This window comes from Triticum aestivum, chromosome 3D, assembly GCF_018294505.1.
Source record: "Triticum aestivum cultivar Chinese Spring chromosome 3D, IWGSC CS RefSeq v2.1, whole genome shotgun sequence".
In the NCBI taxonomy this organism is placed as follows: Eukaryota; Viridiplantae; Streptophyta; class Magnoliopsida; order Poales; family Poaceae; genus Triticum; species Triticum aestivum.
Window position 1 is genome coordinate 103,633,665 of NC_057802.1, and position 6,881 is coordinate 103,640,545.

Genomic DNA, 6,881 nt, shown 5'->3' on the forward strand with positions numbered 1-6,881 from the left:
TTTGCTACAGTATAGTATGATAAGGTTTTTGCATTGGTTTATACTAACTTATCTCAAGAGTCTTTGTTGAGTTTTGTGTGGATGAAGCTTTTGAGATTTAGGGAGACCGTGATATGAGAGGAATTAAGGAGACACAAAAGCTCAAGCTTGGGGATGCCCAAGTCATTCCAAGATAATATTTCAAGAAGTCTCAAGCGTCTAAGCTTGGGGATGCCCCGGTTGGCATCCCACCTTTCTTCTTCAACAACTATCGGTTAGTATCGGCTGATCCTAAGTTTTTGCTTCTTCACATGATGTTTGATATTATTAGATGTCATTTTATTTTGTTTTGCTTGCTGATTGAATAAAGGATCAAGATCTGAAATTATTAAATGGGAGAGTTTTCACATAGCTAAATAACTATTTAACTACTCATCGATCTTCACTTATATCTTATTGGAGTAGTTTGTCATTTACTCGTGTGCTTCACTTATATCCTATGAGTAAATAGTTGAATGAGCGAATATCATAAATCTGAAATTATATATGTTTCATATGCTTATCCCATGGGGAGTAATGACTTCACATATAAGAAGTAGAGGTGGTAAATTTATTGATGGTTAGCAAACATTGTATTGGTCACTTGAACAATTCATGAAAGAATATTGAGGGAAGAGAGATTTCACATATAAATATACTATCTTGGATATCTTTTGTAATTGTGAGAACTCATTAAAATATGACATGTTAAAAGGTTGATGTTGGACAAGGAAGACAACGTAATGGGTTATGTTTTCTTATATCTGAAATAAAGTATATTGTCATGGATCATCCAACATGCTGAGCTTGCCTTTCCCCCTCATGCTAGCCAAATTTTGCACCAAGTAGAGATACTACTTGTGCTTCCAAATATCCCTTAAACCAGTATTGCCATGAGAGTCCACCATACCTACCTATGGATTGAGTAAGATCCTTCAAGTAAGTTGTCATCGGTGCATGCAATAAAAAATGCTCTCTAAATATGTATGATCTTTTAGTGTGGAGAAAATAAGCTTTATACGATCTTGTGATATGGAAGCAATAAAAGCGACGGAGTGCATAATAAAGGTCCCTATCACAAGTGGCAATATAAAGTGACATTCCCTCGCATTAAGATTTTGTGCATCCAACTATAAAAGCGCATGGAAACCTCTGCTTCCCTCTGCGAAGGGCCTATCTTTTATTCTTGTCTTATACCTTATGCAAGAGTCATGGTGATCTTCACCTTTCCTTTTTACGTTTTATCCTTTGGCAAGCACATTGTGTTGGAAAGATCCTGATATATATATCCAATTGGATGTAAGGCATCATGAACTATTATTGTTGACATTACCCTTGAGGTAAAAGGTTGGGAGGCGAATCTATAAGCCCCTATCTTTCTCTGTGTCTGATTAAAACTTTGAACCCATAAATATCGCGTGAGTGTTAGCAATTGTGAAAGACTAAATGATAGTTGAGTTTTTGAAGTTTGCTGAATCAAAGCTCTGACATAGACTCTTCCTGAAAATAAGATGAATTGTAATTGTTTGATGACTAATAACACAGTTTGTTAGTTTTCAAGAAAGTTTATGATCTATACATTAACATGTGAATAGTTTGTTACTTGATTATGAAAAGTTTTATGAGCTGAGCTACTGTTATGACATTTGATGATGCTAGAAAAGGTGATTGAAATTATCATTGATCAAACTTGTGCACCTGCTAGCATTCAAACTTCATAAATTCTTTCTTTTATCATTTACCTACTCGAGGACGAGTAGGAATTAAGCTTGGGGATGCTGATACGTCTCCAACGTATCTATAATTTATGAAGTATTCATGCTATTATATTATCTGTTTTTGATGTTTGGGCTTTACTAAACACTTTTATATTATTTTTTAGACTAACCTATTAACCGGAGGCCCAGCCCAAATTGCTGTTTTCTTGCCTATTTCAGTGTTTCGAAGAAAAGGAATATCAAACGGAGTCCAAACGGAATGAAACCTTCAGGAGAGTTATTTTTAGAACAGAAGCAATCCAGGAGACTTGGAGTAGATGTCAGGGAAGCTTCGAGGAAGCCACGAGGCAGGGAGGCACGAACCACCCTTGTGGGCCCCTCGTGGCTCCCCTGACCGACTTCTTTTGCCTATATATATCCATATACCCTAAAAACATCGGGGAGCAGAATAGATCGGGAGTTCCGCCGCCGCAAGCCTCTGTAGCCACCAAAAACCAATCGGGACCCTGTTCCGGCACCCTGCCGGAGGGGGGGAACCCTCACCGGTGGCCATCTTCATCATACCGGCGCTCTCCATGACGAGGAGGGAGTAGTTCACCCTCGGGGCTGAGGGTATGTACCAGTAGCTATGTGTCTGATCTCTCTCTCTCTCTCGTGTTCTTGAGGTGATACGATCTCGATGTATCACGAGATTTGCTATTATAGTTGGATCTTATGATGTTTCTCCCCCTCTACTCTCTTGTAATGGATTGAGTTTTCCCTTTGAAGTTATCTTATCGGATTGAGTCTTTAAGGATTTGAGAACACTTGATGTATGTCTTGCATGTGCTTATCTGTGGCGACAATGGGATATCATGTGATCTACTTGATGTATGTTTTGGTGATCAACTTGCGGGTTCACCTTGTGAACTTATGCATAGGGGTTGGCACACATTTTCGTCTTGACTCCCCGGTAGAAACTTTGGGGCACTCTTTGAAGTACTCTATGTTGGTTTGAATAGATGAATCTAAGATTGTGTGATGCATATCGTATAATCATACCCACGGATACTGGAGCATTGGAGTATCTAGGTGACATTAGGGTTTTGGTTGATATGTATCTTAAGGTGTTATTCTAGTACGAACTCTATGATAGATCGAACGGAAAGAATAGCTTCGTGTTATTTTACTACGGACTCTTGAATAGATCGATCAGAAAGGATAACTTTGAGGTGGTTTCGTAACCTACCATAATCTCTTTGTTTGTTCTCCGCTATTAGTGACTTTGGAGTGACTCTTTGTTGCATGTTGAGGGATAGTTATGTGATCCAATTATGTTATTATTGTTGAGAGAACTTGCACTAGTGAAAGTATGAACCCTAGGCCTTGTTTCAACGCATTGCAATACCGTTTGTGCTCCCTTTTATCATTAGTTACCTTGCTGTTTTTATAATTTCAGATTACAAAAACCTATACCTACCATCCATATTGCACTTGTATCACCATCTCTTCGCCGAACTAGTGCACCTATACAATTTACCATTGTATTGGGTGTGTTGGGGACACAAGAGACTCTTTGTTATTTCGTTGCAGGGTTGTTTGAGAGAGATCATCTTCATCCTATGCCTCCCACGGATTGATAAACCTTAGGTCATCCACTTGAGGGAAATTTGCTACTGTCCTACAAACCTCTGCACTTGCAGGCCCAACAACGTCTACAAGAAGAAGGTTGCGTAGTAGACATCAGTGATCCATGCACGCGCTCATATGATGGGCACCAAAGGACAGCAACATAACCACAAGCAAATTAAATCAACCATAGTAATTCACCAATCACCGATAGGACAACGAAAATACTCAGGCATCATAGGATGGCAACACATCATTGGATAATAATATGAAGCATAAAGCACCATGTTCAAGTAGAGGGTACAGCGGGTTGCGGGAGAGTGGACCGCTGTAGATAGATGGGGGAAGGTGATGGAGATGTTGGTGAAGATGATGGAGGTGTTGGTGTAGATCGCGGTGATGATGATGTCCCCGGCGGCGTTCCGGCGCCACCGGGAGAGAGGGGGAGAGAGCCCCCCTTCTTCTTCTTCTTCTTCTTCTTCCTTGACATCCTCCCTAGATGGGAGAAGGGTTTCCCCTCTGGTCCATGGTCTCCATGGCATGGGAGGGGCGAGAGCCCCTCCGAGATTGGATATGTCTCTCTGTCTTTCTCTGTTTCTGCGCTCTGGGATTCTGCCCTTTCACCGTTTCTTATATATCCGGAGATCCGTAACTCCGATTGGATTGAAACCTTCGCCCAGATTTTTCTCCGACAATTAGCTTTCTTGCGGCCAAAGAAGAGCAGCAACCGCCTTACGGGGGGCCCACGAGGGTCAGGGGCGCGCCCCCTGCCTCTTGGCCCCCTCGGGCACCTTCTCGCGTTGATTTTTCCATCTATTTTTATCCCGTTTGGACTCCGTTTGATATGGAGTTTCTGCGAAACAAAAATATTCAACAAACAGGAACTAGCACTGGGCACTGGATCAATATGTTAGTCCCAAAAATAGTATAAAAAGTTGCCAAAAGTATATGAAAGTTGTATAATATTGGCATGGAACAATCAAAAATTATAGATACGACGAAGACGTATCAACATCCCCAAGCTTAATTCCTGCTCGTCCTCGACTAGGTAAATGATAAAAAAGATAATTTTTGATGTGGAATGCTACCTAGCATAATCTTGATCTTGTAATCTAATCATGGCATGAATATTAAGACACGAGTGATTCAAAGCAATAGTCTATCATTTGACATTAAGACAATAATACTTCAAGTATACTAACCAAGCAATTATGTCTTATCAAAATAACATAGCCAAAGAAAGATCATCCCTACAAAATCATATAGTTTGGCCATGCTTCATTTCAGTCACACAAAATGCTCCCATCATGCACAACCTCGATGACAAGCCGAGCAATTGGTTCATACTTTTTAACGCGCTTCAGCCTTTTCAACCCTCACGCAATACATGAGCGCAAGCCATGGATATAGCACTATGGGTGAAATAGAATATGGTGATGGAGGTTTGTGTGAGAAGACAAAAAAGGAGAAAGTCTCACATCAACGCGGCTAATCAACGGGCTATGGAGATGCCCATCAATTGATGTCAATGTGAGGAGTAGGGATTTCCATGCAACAGATGCACTAGAGCTATAAGTATATGAAAGCTCAAACTAGAAACTAAGTGGGTGTGCATCCAACTTGCTTGCTCATGAAGACCTCGGGCATTTGAGGAAGCCCATCATCGGAATATACAAGTCAAGTTCTATAATGAAAATTCCCACTAGTATATGAAAGTGATAACTCAAGAGACTCTCTATATGAAGAACATGGTGCTACTCTGAAGCACAAGTGCGGTAAAAGGATAATAACATTGTCCCTTCTCTCTTTTTCTCTCATTTTTTTTCTTTTTTCTTTTTTTTCTTTTTTCTTTTTTTTCTTTTTTTGGTGGGCTTCTTTGGCCCCTTTTTTTATTTGGGCTTCTTTGGCCTCTTTTATTTTGAAAACCTCACATGGGACAATGTTCTAATAATGATGATCATCACACTTTTATTTACTTACAACTCAATATTACAACTCGATGTCTAGAACAAAAATATGACTCTATATGAATGCCTCCGGCGGTGTACCGGGATGTGCAATGATCTAGCGTAGCACTGACATCAAAAAACGGACAAGCCACGAAAACATCATGCTAGCTATCTTACGATCATGCAAAGCAATATGACAATGAATGCTCAAGTCATGTGTATGATGATGATGGAAGTTGCATGGCAATATATCTCCGAATGGCTATGGAAATGCCATGATAGGTAGGTATGGTGGCTATTTTGAGGAAGATACAATGAGCTTATGTGTGATAGAGCGTATCATATCACGGGGTTTGGATGCACCGGCGAAGTTTGCACCAACTCTCGAAGTGAGAAAGGGCAATGCACGGTACCGAAGAGGCTAGCAATGATGGAAGGGTGAGAGTGCGTATAATCCATGGACTCACATTAGTCATAAAGAACTCATATACTTATTGCAAAAGTTTATTAGCCCTCGAAGCAAAGTACTACTACGCATGCTCCTAGAGGGATAGATTAGTAGGAAAAGACCATTGCTCGTCCCCGACCGCCACTCATAAGGAAAGCAATCAAAGAACACCCCATGCTTCAAATTTGTCACACAACATTTACCATACGTGCATGCTACGGGACTTGCAAACCTCAACACAAGTATTTCTCAATTTCACAACTACCCAACTAGCACGACTCTAATATCACCATCTTTATATCGCAGAACTATTGCAAGGAATCAAACATTTCATATTAAGTGATCTACAAGTTTTATGTAGGATTTTATGACTAACCATGTGAATGACCAATTCCTGTCATCTCTCTAAATAGATATAAGTGAAGCAAGAGATTTTAATTCTTTCTACAAAAGATATGCCCACGCTCTAACAAATATAAGTGAAGCAAAAGAGCATTCTACTGTGACGCCCGGATATTTAAGCTACAGTAAACCTCTGCTAAAGGTGCCACGTCACCTCCGTTACTATTGCTAATCTCGCGTTAGTCTAGAACCGATCCAAATTCAAATTTAAAATCAAGCAAACAATAAAGTTTTCAAATATTAAAAATAAAATGTTTGGGGTGAGCCAAATAATGCATAGGTAATTATGGTGGAGAGACCACACTTTCATAAAAGGTTTAAATACTCTAGAATGTTTTAAACAGTAGCAAAACAATTATCTAAATGCCTCGTTGTTTTATAAAATGCTAAGCTATTCAGGTAAAACTTTTTATGGCAATGGGTTATTCCGGGAAATTGTTTTAGGGGCTATTGTCATATTTTACTAAACTAAAATTAATGTGTAAATAAAAGAAAACAAAAGAAAGGGAAACAAAAACAAAAGCTAAACAAAAGGAGAAGTAGACCCCCCTCCACTGGGCCGAATGGCCCAGCTGGTCGACCAACTACCCTGGCCTATATGGCCTGCCCACCACCAAACCCTAGCACCCCCTCACCCCCACTTCCCCCCGCACGATTCCCTCTCCCTCCCCTGATCCCCTCCTGGATCGGGATCGACCCCCGCCGCCGCCGCACGAGGACCTGGACGGAGCTACCCCG